This window comes from Kogia breviceps, chromosome 7 (assembly GCF_026419965.1).
Source record: "Kogia breviceps isolate mKogBre1 chromosome 7, mKogBre1 haplotype 1, whole genome shotgun sequence".
Classification (NCBI taxonomy): Eukaryota; Metazoa; Chordata; class Mammalia; order Artiodactyla; family Physeteridae; genus Kogia; species Kogia breviceps.
In genome coordinates this window covers 23,827,967-23,849,433 of record NC_081316.1, presented here as the reverse complement: position 1 = coordinate 23,849,433, position 21,467 = coordinate 23,827,967, and the positions used below count along the sequence as shown (strand labels likewise).

Sequence of the window (21,467 nt, the reverse complement as noted above, 5' to 3'; positions counted from 1 at the left end):
TAGGGCTTAGGTGCAAGACCGAGCTGGGTCGAAGTATGGATCCAAAGAGGGTAAAAAGGAGAAAGGGAGAAAGGGCCCTAACTGAGAAGTTTTCATGAGCTGGTGACACAAAGCCAATGATGATGGCATGTCAGGATGGGGGATAGTGCTAGAAATTGTATAGCCTGTTAGTTTTATTGGACAAACAAGGGAAGGATGTCTCAAAGACTGCACGTGACTTGCCCAAGGTCATACAACCAGTTAGAGTCAAAACTCTGGTTTCTGAACCTCAATCCAGTACTCTTTCCATTTCATACTTTGAGATGATAGAGGAAAGGGCACTAAACAGGAGGACAGTGGCTGACCAGGGCAAGAAGACTTGGAGTGACAGAGAGGAAGATAAAATGGTCCTGGGTTTGGGGGGTTTTATGTGTGTGACACAATGGAAAACAGTGTAGGTGTTTACACTCTGCTGGGGTCTTCATTGTACTTGGATCTGGTTTCCTGTGTAGTACCTTGTACATCCATATTTGGTGTTCGTTTTGATCCTTTTTGACTCAATGAGCCTTGGAAACCAGAAGGCCCTGCATAACCTGGCATCGCTCTTGCCCAGCCTCTCTGATCCATCATTGGCTTCCAAATGATCCATGTGTTCACTTAACATATATTTATTGAATAGCAGTATGTGCCAGGCACTCTGCCAGGGGCTGGGGATACAACTTTAAACCAGAGAGGCACAGTTTCTGCTCTCATGGAACTTGCCAGCTATCTGGGAAGACATAGTAAACAACTAAGTATGCCCTTATTTAATTATACTTGTGAGCAGAGCTAGGAAGGAAAAGCAGGAGCTTGTGAGAGCTGGTAACAGGGAGTCCTCATCTGATCTAGAGCATCAAGGAAGACTTCTCAAGACTTCTCAGTGGATAGCAATAGCTATGTTTGCAGGATTGCCACAGTTCCTTGGGAGGCCTACTTGTTGGACTTCTCAACCCCACCAACTCTCAGGACCAGGGGACAGTTTGGTGGGTGGGGTCAAAGCTCCTCATAGCAACTCTAGCCAAGGCAGCTCCTAGTCTAGCTGCCTCACACGTGGCTCATCTGAGTAAGAGAGCCAGAAAAGGAAGTTTTATTCCTCAAGATTCTGCAAGCAACCAGTTTATCCTTCCTGCCCTGCAAAAGACAGTGGTGGGAAGAGAACCATGGGAACCTCCAATCGGACTCAAGCTCTTAGAAGCACATGTTGGGGGAGAAAAGGAACCCAAACTCTGGGAAACAAAACGTGTCATTTTTCCATGGGAGAAAAATTCATAATTTACTTAGGAATCTTGAGCGTTAAGCCTCGGTTTAGGGTCAAATTTATTGGCCCATTTTATTGGAAGTTTCTTGGTCTTGTTTTAAGCACTTTGGTGGCTAGAGCTCGGGCCCAGGGTCTATTGATGTGTAGGTAAGGGGGAGGTTTATAGGATGACTTCCAGCAGCCATGCAGGTACATCTCCTGGATCCAGGCAGGAGGATCAGGCAAGAGCCCTGGAATTCAGATGTCCAGCCATTTGACTACAAGGGCCTCACTCTTTTATTTCCTTTGTTGGTGGTTAACTACTTGGAGATGACCAGAGTGGACTCTATCAGGAGAGTGAGATAGATGTGGTGTGAAAAAAACAAAAACAAAAACATCACTTAAATTTATCAATTGGTAGAATATAGGCACCAGCAATCCAAGTGGTCAGTTATAAACAACTGTGTCTTACAAACAAGAACAGGTTCAAATTTATCCCCCCCCCAAACCAGTGATGATGATAACATCCTTTCCCTTTTTTTTTTTTTTTTTTTTTTTTTTTTGTTGGGGGTACGCGGGCCTCTCACTGTTGCGGCCTCTCCCGTTGCGGAGCACAGGCTCTGGACGCACAGGCCCAGCGGCCATGGTTCACAGGCCCAGTCGCTCCGCGGCACGTGGGATCCTCCCGGACCGGGGCACGAACCCGTGTCCCCTGCATCGGCAGGCGGACTCTCAACCACTGCACCACCAGGGAAGCCCACATCCTTTCCCTTTTATTCAGATGTGCTTTCTTGGGTCAGAGGGATAAGGGTGGAGTTATAGCTATCATGATTGAACATAAGCCACAACCCATCTATGCATCAAACCATGATGTGTAGCCCTCCCATGTAATTGTTATCTGTCACATATTTCTTGGTATACTCACATCAGTTCATGTCAGCTGGGTATCTCTGTAAGTAACAGAATAATCAACCCTCATAAAATATTATCTCCCATAACAAGAAGTATGGAATTAGGATGATTCCAGAAACTCGACGTTGTTATCAAAGACCCGGTTTTCTTCCAACTTCCTACTCTACCCCTCGTGGTGTCTTCCTTTAGTTTAGCCTCCTTCATGGTCCCAAATTGACTCCTACAGTTCCAGGCCTCCAATGGAAAAACAAAATCATGATCCAGCAACTGCTTATTCATAAACATGTCTTCTAGAAAAATGGAGGAATGGCTTTTCTAGAAGTTCTTAATTGACTTCCCTTTGGAAGAATGGAGTCCCATTGCTTGGAATGCCCACACTGAACCAATCGCTGGCAAGGAGAACTCTGACCACAGTGCTTGACTTAGACCGGTCATGATCTACCCATTTTATCTAGGAGTTTGGGCCTCGCCTCCCCTGAAGCACAAGTTTGAGATGTGGAACAAAATTAGAAGAATTTTATTGCATTGGTAACAATGTCTGTTATAATGAGTAAGGCCCTAAAGGGAGTCTATGCAACTGGTAGAGTTGTGGTTTGAGATTCTATGTAGGCAAAAGAAAAAAGGCAAAGCTAAGTTCTTGTGTTTAGTCCAAAGTTCAAGGGCCCAACATCTGAACATTTTAATAAGCCCAAAGATGGACAGGTGGGTTTTCTGGGCCAGTCCCCTGCCTCCATATGCAGTTAGCTCATGAATCTAACAGCACAGAGGGAAACTCAGGATTAAAAAAATTTTTTTTCCATTCCTTTTTATCACTTAAATATCATTAAAGGATTTATAATGACTGAATCCAGGGAAGAGAAAGCCAGGGGATGTTTAATGTGGACCTCAAGAATGTGATTTTTTTCTTACATGGGAAGGGGGCCTCTCCTTCTCAACATGTAATGATGAAAGAGATTTGAGGAAATGGATTCTATCAAACTGAAATGATTTATGCTTTAGTTTGACAGTGAATTTCCTGACTGTGAGGCCCGCTGAGCCTGGTCTGTTAGTTCTCAGTCTATCCTTCAGTTCTCAGCTGAAATGGCATTGCCTTGGTAAGGCATCTCTTGGGGACAGCCAAGGCCGTGGGCAGGAAAGGCTTCCCTTTAGACTAAGTGCTCAGCACCTTGCACTTCTGTTACAACGTTTATTGTGCTGTGTTGTTGACTTGTTGAGTGTCTGTCTTCTCCCCTGGACCATAATCTCTTTGGGGACAGTGACCTTGCCGAACTTTTTCAATGCCCTGGTCCCAGTGTCTAGCACGGTACCCATGGGGGCACTGAATGAAACCTTGTTGAATGAATAAACTTGGGATTGGTCTTCTCTTTTCTGAAGGCCTATGTCCTCTTTAATGTTTGGTTGAATGTGTGGGATTGCGGCTTACCATGGTGGATTCAGGCCGTGATGTCCAAATTCAATTAAAAAAACAACTTTATATGTGTATGTATCCATGTATCTTTCATCTATCAATCTATCATCTATCTATCTATCTATAACTGTCTATTGGAAAAAGAGACAAGTGCTTAAAAAGCAAATGAGGGTCAGCAAGCAGACCACATCTTTTCTCCTCCCTTTATGGCCATGCACCACCCCAACTTCTATTCCTCTTCCTTGGCTGGCATCACCTAAGAAACAGTCTCTAACATGGTTTCCTGCAAAGGTACCAAACAGAGGCTGAATATGTGCACTATTTCATGGATGTGAAAGACAAGAAGGAAACATGTTCTGCTAAGGGCTAGAAGAGATGTGGCAAGGTTTGGGAAGGCAAGCCTTGGATATTCTAGACTCTTCTTCCTGGGAGCAGAGGGAGGTGCTCCCTGTGGCTCCCTTCTGGAACATGTTTGGGGCAGCCCTCTTTCCTTTCAAATAAGTATCATCAGATAATCTCCAGCCTTTCTTTTTTCTTTTTCTTTTTTTTTTTTTTGTGGTATGCGGGCCTCTCACTGCTGTGGCCTCCTCTCCCGTCGCGGAGCACAGGCTCCAGACGCGCAGGCTCAGTGGCCATGGCTCACGGGCCCAACCGCTCCGCGGCATGTGGGATCTTCCCGAACCGGGGCACGAACCTGCGTCCCCTGAATTGGCAGGCCGACCCCCAACCACTGCGCCACCAGGGAAGCCCTCCAGCCTTTCTTAAGGACTGTTTCTCAGGGTAAAGGAAATGTACCCTATTATCTGTTTGAGCTTCCTGTTCTTCCTATTGTTTGGAAGGCTAAAGTCGGCAGCTACTTCTGTATTCTGCCTTGTTTGCATTGTTAAAACCTTTGGAAAATGCATCCAGTTTCTTCTCCAAATGAGCTTCCCAGACCCCCTGGAAGACATTTAGAAATAGGCCACCAGGGAGTAGTGTCTGTCAAAGTCAGGTTTTCTGCCTTCCTCTAAAGGCTAGATTAGAGAGTGTTTACTCATCATCCTACATAGTTTAGCCTCTGGGCTAAGTACAGGGGTCAGGGATGCATGAGGGGGATCCAAGTCTGGTATCTCAGGCTCTCAGCAAGCAGTCTGGGTCCTGGAGTTAAATCTGGGTTCGATTCCTGCCCCTCATCAGTTATGTGGCCTTAAGCAATTGACTTAACACTGAGCCTCAATTTCCTCATCTGTAAAATAGAGTAACGATACCTATGTGCAGGGTTGTGTAAGGACTAACTGTGATCGTGTGTGAAATGACTCACAGGGAGCAAGCATCCTCAGTAATCATCGAGATCACTGTAATTATTAGACCCGGGACCTCTCCCTTCCCCATTCAGCCCAAACTCTGTTCCGGCTGCACTTGAGAAATGCTCCCAGCGCCTTTGGAAGATTTTCATTCCATTTCTGGGCAGAACATTGGCCAATAAGATCTCATTTAATTTGGGGGGAGGGCACACCGAAGTGCTGGCACCCACGTGCTTACTGGCACAAGTGTTGCCAGGCAGATAAGGCAGCAGAGGATGTTCCGGGAAGCTTGGCTATTGGAGAAGCTGGTGGAAGCGAGTGGGGAAACACACTCCAGGTCCTGCCTTTACTTGCACAATGACAGTCTCCTGGGCTGCTTGTCTCAGCAGGATCTGCCTCTTCCTGCCTTCAGTGCTGGCAGTTGGCAGTGAGGCTGGAGGAGGAGATGGTATTTTCCTCCCTCTTGGGTAGAAGTATTTCTTTACAGTCCTGTTCCCTGGTCTCAGAGTATAGAAAGACGCTTAGGGGCAATTTAAGGCAGTAGCCTTCTTCTCATTCTGGAAATTTTGAAGTTTCCCAAAGCCCACATCCTCCCCAGAAGCCGGGGCTTAGAATTTCCTGGTTGTGGAGGTGCAGAGGGGACTAGCTTTTGAGTACATGAAGTGCTGCCCACCCATCAATCATTGGGGTGTTCAATCCTCTTATCTCCCCAAATACCTTTAATTGCCTTTAACTGCTCAGTTCTTTTCACCTCTAAAGAAAGGAACATCTGGCCTCTCCCAGCCACACCTCAGAAGTGGCTAAAACTTTTGCACCTTTTAACAGGAGTGTTTGCCTTTGTGTCAGGTTCTCATTTTGCTTTTTGCAAACACCCAGGAGTGTGGTTGCAGACTGTTGTTCGGGCTGAAACAGAAGATTATCAAAACACAGATGATTGTTCATGGTTTAAATACATTATAAATTAGAACCGAGGGGTCCCCCTGGTATCTGGGAGAACTGTGACTGGTTGTCCAGGGTTTTATCTTCCCGTGGGAGAAGGAAAATTCAGCACCTATTATGAACCAAATGCAATGCTGGTGTTTCCCTTGAGTTTATTATCTAACTCCCACAAACCTCTCTTTGCCGTATGCAGCAAATATCAAATAGCCACTGAATAAATAAATGACTGAATTTTCTTAGAGTCATTTTACAGGCTGAGAAACTGAGGCTCGTAAAGATGAAGTAACTTGTCCAAGAAGGCTCTGCTCTCCTGTGGTGGGGCTGAAATTCAATCCTCTCCCTCTCCCTCTCCCATCACACCAGCGTTCCATTCAGCCTTATGGGGCCCATCCTGTCTTTCCATCTCCAGAACTGGAGGCCTTGAAAATTCAAGGCATCTCCTTTTTCTGAGAATCTGGATTTTTCTGGCTCCTTGAAAATGAAGGACCTTGAAACAATTTAGTACTACCAAGAGTTATCTTCCGGAAAACAGGTGAAGGGAAGTTCCCTCTTTGCTCTTCCCATTGGCATTGGGACCTCCGAGACCACCAAAGATCAGGGAGCCAATTGGGGGTGGGCGTCTGGACTTCCAGTTGTGCAGGTGGGAGCTGCTGAGAAGCACCTCACTTGAGGATTGTCTCACAACTAAAGAATGGTTTGAATTGGCCCCGGATGCTGAAATTCACTGCAGGGAGCCCTGGGGCTGTTTGTGCTAATTTAGGAGTAGTCCCTCTAAGGAGATCAGCCATCCTGCTGTGCTTCCCTTAATTGAAACCATTCTCTCCCTGCAGCTTGGATGTGGCAGGTTGTAATCTCTGTGTGCTGGAAGGCATTTAGTTGTAATTGGAGAGAAGGAGCTGGTAACACTCTTGTCTATTGTTTCTTTTTGCTGGCCACTCCAGCCTGCTTGAGGTATCCATCACACCACCACTGCCTTGATTCCAGAGGGATATGCCACAACCCTGCAGGCAGGAGGGAGCCAACTCGGGTTTAGAGGACAAGTTTAAAAGAAATATAGACTTCTAGAGGCAGAGCATTAGGTTGGCCAGGGACCTAGAGACCACCAAAGCCAACTTCTTCCTGCTCTGATAATGAAACCAAAGCCCTACTGATAAGTACTGACAGCTTGTCACTAAGAAGTCCAACTCTAGATCCCAGGTCACTGGACTCTAATGCGTTTCCCACAAAACTAAAGAGACATCTGGGCACCATACTATGTGTCAGACATCGTGGATATAAGGATGAACAAGGCATAATCCCGGTGGAACCCATTTTGATTATGTGGGTTAGTATCACTTGAGGCATACTTCTTCCTAAAATAATGTTTTATAGATAGTGTCAGTCTGTCTGTCCATCTGTCTATCCATCCACCTGTTCATCTATCTCTTTCTTTCTTCCTTCCTCTCTTTCTTTATTTTTTTCTTCCTTCCTTCCTTCCTTCCTATCTACCTACCTATCTATCATCTACCTATCTATCTATCACATGTATTATATAGAGTAGGAACTCATGTATTGTATAATTAGGCTTCTGGCTCCTAACTGGAGGTCTTGAGTGGCTATTACCAGTGATGCAGTGAATGGCTGACCAGTTAATCAAGAATTGTCAGAGTGGGAGGCTCTTTATGATTAAGTAGCCTTACATACCCTTAATCTTTGAGATGATTGCCTAATATTGATCAAGTCCCAGCCACTTTGCTAAGCGTCATGTACTTTACGAGGTGTTTCAGGTACATTTCCCCATTGACACCTTAAAAGCACCCCATGAGGTAGGTAATGCCTTCACTTTACTAATGAAAAAAACGGAGGCTGAAAGGTTAATAAAACATGGTGTGCCCAACATTCCACAGGAGCCCAAGCTGGGGCTTGGATCCAAGTCTTTCTGATATGAAAGACTATGACCTTGGCCGCTGTGCCATCTTACAATAGCATAGGGGTAATTGTTCTGTCACCTTAGTAACTATAAACTAAGGGAGGCTGAAGATGCCAGGAGATCCTTGTAAGCCTTCAGAGGGCTGGTGACTGGACACATCACAGTTGTACTCTGACGGGCTGCTCTGTCATGCTGTTTGATTTGCCTCCTTGAAGTTCAGGCCAAGACCCAGAAGGGGCAGACAGAGCCATCTTCCATCAACTCTGTACCCAGCTTATGACTCAAATGGAACTCTTATCCCCCAAGCCGAATCGTTCGGTTGCCATAGCCTTTGCCTTCCAAGTCTCCCCTGTTTACCCTAGTAAGTCCACATGCTAAGGACATCTCGTTATGGACCCTGGAAAGCAATGAATTCCAAATCTGATTTAATCTGTGTGTGTGTGTGTGTGTGTGTGTGTGTGTTTGTGTGTGTGTGTGTGTGTCTGTAGGTATTTCCTTCCGCCATGTATCTGATCTCGCCAAAAGCCCCATAATAAATAGGGAAAATATGCCCATAAGTTCATAGAAGAGTATGCCTCAGACCACACAGACTGCCCCCAAAGGCAGCCTGTTCCCCTTTTATTTTTGTGTTGCGCTATTGCTCCTGAAACTGCCTTATATATATGCTAATCATTTCCCTGTATACCGTCTGGTTCCCCACACTAGAGCATAAGCTCTTTCAGGGCAGGGACCTCGTATGTCTCCTCAGCACCCAGGTTCATATCTGGTACATAACACACATCTTCTTCTAGAGGGTGCTTTGAGCGGATGCCTTGTGCCATGCCCTAAGAAGACCAATTTGGGAGGCACAGATTTCATAGGAGGAGGCCCTGCCCTGTTGTGCTTATCCTGTTGCTTCTAGAATGCCTCTCAAGTGTCCGGGCTGAAAGTAGCTTAGGCCTTCACCCAGGTGTGGTCTCTTGCCGTGTTTGATGGCTATTTAGGTGAAGGAAAATCAAGATCTTATTTTCTTTGACAACTTCACGGAAGGATCATTTGTAGCTTCCTCCATTTCCAAGCCTCCTGGCTTTTTGCGTGAGCCATGTTCCTTAAAGCAGGAAGTTATGCTTGGCCCACTCCAGCTACACATGAAATGGTAAAGGTTTTGGTCCAAACCCTGTGGCTTGAGTCAGATTTAAAAGCTTGTCAGGGGCTTCCCTGGTGGCACAGTGGTTGAGAATCTGCCTGCCAATGCAGGGGACACGGGTTCGAGCCCCGGTCTGGGAAGATCCCACATGCCACAGAGCAACTAGGCCCGTGAGCCACAACTACTGAGCCTGCGCGTCTGGAGCCTGTGCTCCGCAGCAAGAGAGGCCGCGATAGTGAGAGGCCCACGCGCCGCAATGAAGAGTGGCCCCCACTTGCCACAACTAGAGAAAGCCCTCACACAGAAACAAAGACCCAACACAGCCAAAAATAAATAAATAAACAAAGTTTAAAATAAAAGCTTGTCAGAAATGTGTTCTCTGGAGCCTGGCATTTGCACCTGGCATCTGTGGTTACAGATGAGATTTCAGAGATTGAAAGCTCAGGAAGAGGTGTGAATTACAAGCTCTTAGCTCACAGAGCAGTTGGAACTGTACTGATCCTGGAAATCTTTTGGCCCAGATTTTTCAAAAATATCCCCTTAATCCAGCCTCTCCCTATATAGGGTTTCTGCTTTGAAACATTTGTATTACTCTTAAAAGCATCTGGAGAATAAATAAGGGTAGGGTTCTTGGACTGGGAAGGGGCCTGTTACACGAGTGCTCACACCCCTCTTCACTTTAGCATCTGATGGAGAGAGAGAGAGAGAGAGAGAGAGAGAGAGAGAGAGAGAGTCTATGAGCAAAGAGAGCGACTGAGTCATTAAAATATGACCTGATGATTTCTGAGCCCTCCTAATTCGGAATCAGTGAAAATCTAGAACTCTCCTCGGTCACTTACAATACTTGTTGTTGTAAACAAACGCTTTTGCAGCTACATCACTTCACTGCTGATGCATTTGAAGAGGAAAGGGGTGACCTAAAGGCATGTTTCTTGTTCTATCTCAATCCATGTGAAGGTCAGGATTGGTGGTAGGTAAATTGTAAGTACAGGGCTACTGGCAACCAGGTGCCAAGACTTATGAATGGCTTCTCTCATAAACTGCAGCAAACTCATGGCTATTCCTAGAGGACTTTGCACGCTCACTCACTTGCATCTGGGTAAGATTTTTTGAGTGACAGGGAAAGAGGCCACTAGGGATGGCAAGGTACCTGGTGCCCATCAGAGTGTGACTGACACGGTCCCTCCTGTGAATTTGAGGTGGCGCCATGGGGGAAAGAGGATAAAAGCCATCAATCTAAGGGGTGTCTGAACTAGGTACCATCTGTCATGGAAAGAGTAGAGGTAGCGAGTTACTATCGAAGCCAGGCAGAAATCCAAGCCATTCCTCAACCTTTTCCTCTCACTGTGATCCTGAGACAGTCACCCCCGCCTAGGGCACACGGCTCTTAAGTCCCAGTGCAGGACTCATTTCTCTTTGAAAGTGTCCCCATCTCCTTGGGTCTGTTAGTTACTCCTTGGAGGAGACAGCAGTCACCATCCACCAACTCTATTGGCATGACACTAGCAAATACAAATCCGGTAGATGGTTAAACTATCTGGCAAGAGGCATTATCCTGCAATGCACCTGGGATCTCCTGAAATTAAGTGATGAGAGAGGCATTCGTGTGGCATTTAAGAGAGAGGGGCCAGGCTGCCTGATCGTGCAAACTTAGACAAGTTCCTTTTTTTTTTTGACATTATAATAAGAGTCTTTATTCCAAGTACTAAAATTCAGAAATAAGGAAAGCAAGTAAAACGCCAACAATTACATATTTATGACATAGTTAAAATAACTTATAAAGGCAACTTACATTTAATTATATAAATAAATGAATAGAAAAAGACCGAGTTCCTTAATCTCTCTAAACTGCAGTTTTCTTATCTGTAATAAGGTCTGATGTCGATAATAGTCCTTATCTCATACATTTATTGTGGGGATTAAATGAGATAATCAGTGTGAAGCACTTAGCACACAGTAGGTGCTCCATCCATGGTAATGTTTCTGGGGAGCCCAGCCACGGGCTCAGCAGTAGGACCTGTCCCAACCACACCCCACAGGGTCCTTTCATTTCTAGCTCCCAGTGTGAGAATCTGTGTGCCCCAAGCAGAGGGGGATGGCTTTGGTAAACATCTGGGCTAACTCACGTCGGAGACCAGATATCATCCCAGCATTTGCCTCATGGCCCTGGCACTTTCACAGCAAATGTTGAGTCAGTTGTGCTCTGAACCTCACTTGTTTCATCTGCAAAATGGGATTGATGATTTGACCTCTCAAAGCTGCTCTGGAGATCACACGGTACGACACCTGTTACCACACCTAGACTAATGTCTGACACAATAGCAGCTCCATAAATTCCAGAATCTTGTCTTTATCCCTTGAAAGCATGCTAGAAGAGATAGGGAAGAGAAAATCAAATCCGAATTGGAGATACCCTGGACTGTGTAGTGATGCTGGACTCTGTGGGAGTTGGTGGTGGCTTTTTGGTCCCCTCCACCTGGATGGCTCTACCTTGAAGGACAACAGCCTCACCTCAGTTTCTGGATCTATAAATCCTCTCGTGTCCACTGCTCTCCAGCCCCCATCCCTGTAGGTTAGAATTGGAAAAGCAGACTTTGCTACCTCCTCTCCACCGGGTGAGCCAAGGACAACTTTGAAGGGAACTTTACATTGCAAGGTATTTTTATTCTTCAGACTGACAGAAAAAAAAAAAAAAAACATGCTAAGCCTGTATCACTTGTAAAGCATTTTTATACAATGCATTTCATTTGGGCTGCAGCCTTTGAGCTGCAGAGCCCTGTACTAATTACTTAGCACTCTGACCCTCTGCTTCCACAGCTGTCACATGGGGCAACTAAACATCTTAGGATGCTTTGGAGCCCCTGGCACATCTCAAGCCTTGCCAAGGGGTGGTTATCATTGTTATGATTGGCCCCTCCTGCGGTGGTTTCCAGAGTGTTCCACGCAGCCTCCTAAAGCCTTGTGGAGGGTGTCAGGACCGTTGGTGGGGTGGGGTGGAGGCTGGGCAAGAATGGGTAGCTGGAGGATCGAGGCTCTGGGCTCTGCCCCTCCACCCTCACTCCTACTCCCACGGGGCCAGCTCTGCTTTCCCCTATCCTAAATATTGCGGTTCTGCCTAAGACATCATTGGGACGGGGAGGGGAAGAAAAGTATGAAAACCACTGCTCTTCTGTCTGAGTGCTGCCACTTTTCCCCTTTGCTTGCTGACACCCAAGATGGAAAGGAAAGCACCACGGGTAATGGGGAAACTCAGAAGACCTTGAAAATCTGAGCTGAGGTCTGGGTTTTATTCAAACTCTGTAAGACTTTGGAGTCTCTGAATCTCTCGCTCCTTTGTTTCTTCATCTGTAAAATGGGGCCATAGTACCTACCTGATGGGCGTCATGGGGCTGCTTTGGGATGTGGAAATGCTTCATAACTGGAGGTGGAAATTTCCCTCATGGCAATATTACTGACGCTTGCTTGTACTTCGATCCACCTGTTCTGCTGGGGTTGGAGCCCAGATAAGTCTTAATGAATACTAGATTTGGGGGAAGCTTTCTGAGATGTTCATACTGTCCCAGGTGTGCATATAACTCCTCCCCGCTTTATCCCACTAGCTTCAAATATTTCCTAACTTCTTGCTTCACCCTGGGAGGCAGGAAGGCTAGGTGTGAGCCAGAGATCTAGAGTGACTTATTCAACGTCACACAGCTTACAATGAACGGGAGTTAGGCTAGAACCGTTTGTCCTTCTCCCAGATGGCGGCCCATGGCTCATCAGCATGTCAGTGACTCACTAACCACTGCGAAATGCAGCTATTACTTGTGAATGACAATCTCAGCCCACCTCAGCTCTCATGACATACTTCCCTCAGATTAAAAATCAGCCAGTTCCTCAAAGATCCGGCCAGAGACCTGAGCCAAAGCTGTACCTGAACTAGGTGTTATAACTGTAATTAGCTCCCCTCCGAAAAATCTAACTGTGAAACAAAGTAGGACCTCTTTTTTTTTGTACTTGCAACAGGAAAAACCCCATGTGGGCCCCTGAGATGCTTTTTCATTTCATTTACCACATCCTGGGTTTGTGCTAGCCAGTCTGCTAAACCGATAGGGTCCAAAAAAGAAGAAAACAAGGTCTCAGGCCCAAAGCCAAACATTTCCTGGTCACCGTGGCAACACGCAGGGGTACACACTGTGGTTTCTCTCCCTCAGCTGTCTTCCCGGAGACTCGCTCACCAAAGACCAATGGCCTCACAGAGTTGGATACTGAGGTAACAGTTCTGGGACACACTCTCCTTTGCCAGAAAGACTGTTGGATCCAGGATTGGGAATGGGGGCTTAACCAGACTTTCCCACCCCCTCCCCTCCTCCAGTTCCCATTACCCCACCAGGAGACAGACTCTGTACAAACAATCCAAGAGCTTCATTGGATTGATTCTTTGGAGGCCTAGACTGAAGGGCCAGGGTAGTGGCTGAGAGAACCCTTGGGCTCTTCTCTGACAGAGTGGATGCGATGGGCCCTTGTGGGCTGCCATGACAGGCTCCTTGGACAAAAAGGCTGAGAGGTCAGGGGATATAGCCAGCACCAAGAAGCTGGGGTGCATTTCCCTTCTAAGTGCCAAGGGATGAAGAGCTCAGTTGAAAACAACCCAGGACATATTCTGGAGGAAATTCTCTGGATATGATGGTGTATGACTATTTTCTCTGCTCATTAAACCCTCACCCGCCTCCAGGGCAATTCGGGGAGAGACTGAGTCCTTCAAGATTTATGGTCTGCCCGGGGCAGCCAAAGGCGATTCAGCCACTGAGTGTGATTTTGGCCTGGTTCAGAATGGGATGCTAAACAATAGACCCTTTCAGAAGGCGCTCATCACATGGCCATCAGGGGATGGGGGCGAGAGATGTGGGGCAGCAGGAAGGCTGCCAGCCTTCTGGACTGGCAGGCCTGGGTGGCAGCAGGGGCTATAATAGCTAGGAAGACTCCCAGATGGAAACTTCTGGGCTTTGAAGACATCAAACAATCACAGTGAAGAAGAGAATGGCTTCTTCATGTCCCATTAAGACAGTGGACTGTAGCTCAACTGGAACGGCTTGCTCAGGCCTCTTATAAAAGCAGTTCAGTAGTCAGAAAACTGGACTGGGGGTCAGGAATCTAGCAATTATGGACCCGGAGGTCCTGCTTTTCTCACAACTGGCTGGGGGACCACGCTGAGTCATTGCGGATTTTTGTTTTCTCTTGCGTCTCAAGAGAATTTTTGATGCTCGCTGGCTATTGTTCCTCCTTGCTTTAAACACAGATGATCCAATTAGCAATAATGCTTTAAAGAACAATTGGCCTTATCTATCTCTCCCTAGTTCTGATGAGGATCAGTTCGGGTAGATTTGTGATGTTGCGTAATCTTTTTCAGACATGAGCTCAGCAAATCAGAGGACAGAAAGAGAATCCTGGCTGCTTCATGATAAACACCATAAAGATGAAAAATGTAGAGAGCTCGCCGGTGCTTTTGGCCACCTCTGCCCAGGAGGCTTGCATGTGACTGACTCCAGGAGCTCGATGGAGTCGGATGCAATGAGTCTGGAGTGCCGTGCTCCAGCTAGAAGGGCCTGGTCTGTTGAGGTTTGGGGGCTGGGCAACAGACATCTCAAAATGTCACAAGGACAGCCTGTGGTCTGGCATCCCAGCCCTGGGCCAACCTCTCTTCATTCTGTCCTGCCTGGCCTTGGCCAGAGCCCTCAGGCTGTAAAGGACAGAAGAGGCCTGAGGTTGCAGCTGGGGTTGGGGGTCTCTGATCCCCAGGGAGATCTCGGGAAGAGCACGGGTAGAATGAGAGAGAGGAAGCCAGACCTCTGTTGGGGAAAGCCAGCAAACACAGAGACCTCGGAATCTTTGCCTTGGGGAGAGGGTGGAAGTTTAGTTCAGGTTTTCCCATCTAAGTTTTCCCAAGCTCTTGAGCAAAGGGCCCTGCCCTGTTAAGCCTTTGGTCCAGAATCAAGAGACCTGTGATCTTAAAATAATATTTGAGCTTATTAATGTTTAATGATATTTAATAAGCTCAAATTCCTCTCTGCAGAGTTCTCTTTTAATGCTCACCTCTCTGCACTTTAAAAACCACGTGGAGAAGAGGATTTCCTGTAGTTTAGCATCTGTCCCACCCACAAGGTGTCACTTAACACTGCAGTACGATCAGCTGGACTGCCCAGTCTGAAACCAGGTCCACTAGCCCCTAGCTCAGGTCATTCATGTCTTCTCAAAGAATCAGCTCCCTCCTGCATCAAACGGGGATAACAAAAGTGCCTACCACATACCACTGTTGTGAGAATTAAATGAATTTTTAGGTGTAAAATGTTGGAAACCTCATATGGGCCTGATTAGGCGCTAGGTGAATGTTTGCAGTTGTCCTCATGGCCGAGGGAATTGCACAAGTCATTGGGTCTCAGGAACTGGCCTTATCCCCATTTTCAAGAAAACCAACTTCCCCAGACACATAGCTACTCCGGGACCAAATCAGAAGAAAATCTAATTCTGCCTTATCCTTCCTGAGGAGATGACAAAAGGAGCCAGGCACATCTAGGTGGTGCTTGTTGGAAAATACATTAATTCATTTTGGACCGTCTGGAGAAGTCTGGTTCAGAGAATTGAGAGTCTCTGGGCACAGAGTGATGGTAGATCATCTCCTGTGGTCTTCACATGGGACACACTGTGTCTGTCATTCCTGTCTCAGGAGATCCGGCCTCAGAAGGGGCCCTATGACAGGATGTGAAAAGGCTATGCTCGTCTCTGAGATGCCAGCGGCAAAGTCCAGGCAGACAACGCCAGTTGCAAAGCTGGAAGTTGGTCTCTGAAACATTCGCTTTCAGGGAAAACAGCAGAGGTTCTCAGAAGCAAATGCTTCGGTTTAAAAACATTTAAACATTTGAAGCGTCCACTAGGGAATTCTCAACCAGGCCCAGCTGGTGATTCTTTTAGACGTGACGTGGGGAGTGGACCCAAGGAGTGTTCTGTTTGCATCCTACACGTCTGCTTGCCCTGTGTGGGGGGGTGAATATTCATTCATTCATTCATTCATTTGTTCCACATGTGCCTACTCTGTGTGATGCTGCACAGGGTCCTGGGGACACATTCTGAAGGAGAGACACAGTCCCTGCTGTCATGAAGCCCACAAGGAAGTTCCAAAATTCCAGAATCCTGGAATTTCTAGTTACTGAAGACACCTTAAAGATAATAATTTCTTGTAATTCTTTTTTTAAAAAATTAATTAATTTATTTATTTATTTTTGGCTGTGTTGGGTCTTCATTTCTGTGCGAGGGCTTTCTCTAGTTGCGGCGAGCGGGGGTCACTCTTCATCGCCGTGCGCGGGCCTCTCACTGTCGCGGCCTCTTGTTGCAGAACGCAAGCTCCAGACGCGCAGGCTCAGTAGTATGGCTCACGGGCCTAGTTGCTCCGCGGCATGTGGGACCTTCCCAGACCAGGGCTCGAACCCGTGTCCCCTGCATTAGCAGGCAGATTCTCAACGACTGCGCCACCAGGGAAGCCCCTCTTGTAATTCTTTACCTGTTTCTGTCACAGACATCTTTGAGGAGCTCATGGAAACTGAGGGATGCTGTCTCCAGCCAGACACCGACACACACATGCGTGCACGCAAGCATGTAGACACGTATATACGTACACACACAGTCTCGCTTATAATTTCCCAGGTTTACAGACCCCTGAAGACCAACTTGTGGATTCCAGGTTGAACACGTCGGCACCGTTGCTAGTCGGTTGTGTAATATCCCCACCCTCACTCACCTCTTAGGAAATTTGGGACACGTGCACGTAATGGTGAGTTGGGTAAAGATTACACAGTGCTGTACTCTCAGCAGACGCTGTGCTTTTCTATCACTCTCGAAGTGACTGGAGCAAACCAAGAAGCTATTCGTCTCAGGCCCAGGGCGATTTTACGAGAAAGATTTGTTTTCCTCGATGTGAGGCTTAGTGAAAAATATAGGTAAAATTAATGGTGTTATGGGTCAGCTTTGGTTTATCCAAATAAGAATGAATTTACCTGGAAGCCCACCTAATTGGCAGCATAGCACAGAAGTTAGAACCCTGACGCTTCCACTTGGGTGACTTTAGATACACTGTTTAACCCCTTTGTGCCTCAGTTTCCTTGTCTCTAAAGTGGGTTTGGCAATAGTGCCCACTCCATACCACCTTTGTGAGAATTAATTTAACTGAAGTAGATCAGCCACCTAATAAGTATGCAATACTCATTGGCTCTGATTAAGTGCCAAACACCATATCAAGCGTTTGACATATCTTGTCTCATTCCACAGTCCCACAAACCCTGATGGTACTGTCATCCCATCAAGGAGAAGGCTGAGTGTCAGAGAGGGTAAGAAACTAACTAGCTGTGTAACCTGGAGTGAATGTCAGTGTCAGGATATGAACCCAGTTTGGGGTGGATCTCTTCTAAGTTGAACTACCAGCCTTCACGTGAGTTGGTGCCAGAGAGTTGGTTAAACGGTTCTCTTGCAGAGCTCCTTTTTTGTGGTCTTCCTGACAGGTTACTGATAGACCTCTTCCCACGTGGGCAATGAGATCCTTGGGTGCTGGGCCGATGACCCCTCTGTCCTCCTGGCAACCCCATCATAACAGACATCCTCCAGAAAGGCTCCACCCTGAATCTAAAAATGGCCCTCAAACGTTAATATTGCCCGTTGGGTCTCTTGGAGGGAGGAACTTGGAATCTTCCCTTTATTACATGATACAGGAGATTTACTAGAGACCAGAGGGCTTAACGGAAAACATTCTTGATTCACGTCCACTTGGACAGGCTTCTTTGAGAGATGCAATCGGCCGTTTAACATTAGACTCTTGAGTCACGGCAGCTCCCGGATCACAGGGATCTCTGTTTCTCAGGAGAGATGCACAGATATCTCCGGAGTCCAGCCTCTCTACAGGGGTTTGCAGTGTGGCCAGTGCCGTTGCCATGGACACGGGTGCCTGTCCAGTGGTCTGTGGTCCGTGGCTACTCACGCCTCGGCCTTACCCTAACCTTACTCGAACCTTGGGGATATTCTCAGCTATACATGGGGGAGGTTGAGAGGGCAAAACAAGTTATGTAAATCGGGGTGAGGAGTATAGTGTGCCCTGGTGGTTAAGCCTGTGGACTCTCGGTGCCCAGACTGGCTGGGTTTGAATCCTGGCTCCATTATTACGAGCTCTGTGCACCTGGGCACGTTTCTTCCCCTCTCTGTGCCTCAGTTTCTGTATCGGGAAAGGGAATCATCATATTACCTACTTCATAGGGTTGTTTTACGGATAAAATGAGTTAAAACTCGTCAAATGCTTAGAGGAGTGCCTGGCATATACGTAATAAATGCACAATATGTGTTAGCTGCTATTATTGCTGTTAGTATTATCAGTACCCCTTGGGGTAATAGTTCCTGTTTGCATAAGTGTTAAGAAAGCCTGTTGGAAAGTCTTCATAAATTATCGGGGCTTAACGGATACACAGCCCTGAAGGCTTGGTCCTTTTTAAGACACGAGGGACCCAGAGGGGAGGAACTGTGAATACCGTTGACCTGAAGTGAAGGTTTTGGCACCGGCTTTGGAATTCCCCGATGGCTGAATGCCATCAAGATTAGGAGTTGGACCTTTTCTCTGTGTGAGATTAAGATAAATGTCAGCCGTGGAATTCTCACATTGCATAGAATTTCTTCATTCATTCAGCAGCCCTTTTCTGATAGCTACTACACATGCTGTGTAAGCCTCGCATTTCTAGAAAGGCTGAAGCTTGATTTTATCTGTCCCTTCCTGTCTTGGCTGACCTCAAGCACACACATCACACATTCGCTACTCACATGCACACCTAGAAACACACTTACACATTCCTGTGTGTATCTATCGAGTGATGTTGGCTGCCGCCCGTGGAACTCAAGGGATTTTGTGTCACAAGTCTCAGTGTGAATCGGTTCCTTTTGCATTTGCATACTCTGTGGGCCAGGTGGCAAACTCTAATTTATTTTAATAAGACAGAAACTGCCATTCAGCTCCAAACCACCGTCCGTGCCTCAGACTTTATTTTTAACCTAGGAGTGACAGCAGCCACCTGGCCACACGCTGATAGACAGTCTGCCTCTCCTGGCATCTGCTGAAGTGTTCTCTGTCTCCCTCACATCCAAGAAACTGATTGGGAGGCTTTGCTTCTCTTTTGTAAGCTACACACGGAGGACCCCCGGAAGGATGGTCACCCAGCGTGACAGTTGCCTTTGGCAAAGATTGGCCGACCGAGGCCAAAGCTGAAAATGTCAGTAAAAACAAACAGCATTTCAAAAGGGCCTTGTACATTCCCCCCTCTGTGCTCCCCTGGCCTCATCAGCCAAGTATTGTGTGAGTGGCTTCCAAAGGACACCACTCCCAAAAGGAATTCGTCTCCCCAAAACACGTTTTCTCCATTTCATCTAGTTCTAAGGTTTTTTAAAAGCACCTCCATGCTAATGATAGAAAGAAAAGAGAATCACTTGATACTGGCTTCTGTCTTTGCAAAGCTCTATTTTTTATTTCTTCTTTTACTATTTTCAGAGTCGAGAAAGGTTGTAGAGAAGTTTAGCAGTTTTCTTATCATCTCGACCTGCATTCATCAGACTCTGTTTTCTAGTGATTGGAAGCTGCTTGCTGCTCAGAGAGGAGAAAGCAGTTGTGGGCTGTACGATTCCATTAACACTGACCCTATCTTTGTCATTAGGTAACAGTTGTTGAGGTGTATCTCTGCCCTTGAGGTGTATCTCTCCCCTCCAGAGTGAAAACTTGCTCTAATGATATGAAAGGATTCTTGGGCACATAGCAAAATGGATTGGAGCATGGGTCTTGGCGTTAAACAGACCTGAGGTGAAATTCCAGCTCTGCCACTTAATGGCTGGGTGACTTTGCCAAGTCATTTCATTTTTCTGAACTTCAGTTTCTTCACCTATATATAATACATACATACATACAAGTCACCTCTCAGGGTCTTTGAAAGGTGATATCACACAGAACCCCAGAGTTGCTGGGTAACCAGGGACGCTGCAGTTGCAGGCTTCTCCGCCCTGGCTGTCAGCTCGGAAATGTAAAACAAAGCAACTGGGATTCAGGAAGGCAACTACAGGCTCTACACAGCAATTCTCACTTCCTTGGACAGCTCACTTTTCTGAGCCTCAGTTTTCTCATTGATAAATAAGCAGAATCTTCCTGATGACCTCTGGACCCACCCATGTGAGAGAGAGAGTCTGAGTTAAAGCCAATTCTGTCTGACTTGGAACTGACAAGAGTGGTGTCTGGCATTGGCAGAGTCAATATCTGACTGTCTCTGAAACTCAAGGAAGTGCTTCACCAGGACAGCTTCAAGGACATAACTATCTTTCTGTGTTGGTGTTTTCTCAAGTGCAAACTGGGCATCATACAGAAGAATATTGAGTTTTCAGTTAAGGGCTTTGAAGTCTTTTGAGATTGTTACAGAGGCTCAGGGAACACCAGGTGATTTTTTTTTTTTTTTCAGCTCCTTATTGAGATTTCAGATTCATGTCTGCAAACTCACAGAAGTCCTAGGACTAAGTCATTTTTAAACTGGTTGGTAGCAGTTAGGTTTCATTTTGGATGCATTAACTCTTGGGAGTAAAGAACAGGTCTTGGATTTATCTGTCAATATGTTCAAAGTGTGTTTTTGAAGAAATTCCAATGAGTTGTTCAATTATTCAACAAATGTTTATGGAGCATCTGCTCTCTGTCAGCCACTGATGTGAGTGTTAGAGAAACAGCTGTAAACAGGCAAAAGGCCCTTGCTTTCTTGGAGTTTCCATCAGAGAAAGGGCAGACAGAAAAAAACAAATGCACAAATAAATAGACAAGTTGCTGTGAAGACACAGAGGCATAGTAAGTTGAGGGAGACGCTGAGGGTTGGATAAGAATGTTCAGGGAAGGACTCTAAGTTGAGGGGATTTCAAGTTGAAAAACAAAATGTGATGATCAGAGGACAGTACATTCTAGGCAGAAATGGCCATCAACAGAGGAATGGCTAAAAAGATGTGGTCTATATATACAATGTCTACTCAGCCATAAAAAAGAACAAAATTTTGCCATTTGCAGCAACATGGATGGACTTAGAGGGCATTATGCTAAGTGAAATAAGTCAGAGAAAGACAAATACTGTATGCTATCATTTATATGTGGAACTTAAAAGGTAAAACAAACTAGTGAATATAACAAAAAAGCAGACTTACAGATGTAGAGAACAAACTAGTGGTTAACAGTTGGGAGGGGCCGGGGGACAATATAGGGGTAGGGAAGTAGGAGGTGCAAACCACCGGGTGTAAGATAAGCTACAGGGACGTATTGTACAACACAGGGAATATAGCCAATATTTTGTAATAACTGTGAATGGACTGTAACCTTTAAAAATTGCATTAAAATTTTTTTTAAAAACCTAAACATGTAAAATGCACTCATATCAGTAAGTTAGGTCCGATATTGTTTTGTATCCCATCTAACCCATCTTGTTCTAACTCTCCCTTAGAACTGACTTCCACACATATACCCTATCAATATATGTTTTGCAAAATCTTAAAAAAAAGAAATGGTAAAGTCAGACCTAAATGTTCTAAGGTGGGAAAGGGCTCAGAATGTCCAAAGAAAC

The 21,467-nt window shown here is 46.1% G+C and overlaps 1 protein-coding gene across 6 annotated transcripts in view; it reads left to right on the top strand.

Moving 5' to 3' along the window:
* Positions 1 to 21,467, top strand: part of CD44 (CD44 molecule (IN blood group)) — an 87,581-nt gene that overhangs the window by 13,759 nt on the left and 52,355 nt on the right. The gene's annotated exons all lie outside the window — the stretch shown is intronic.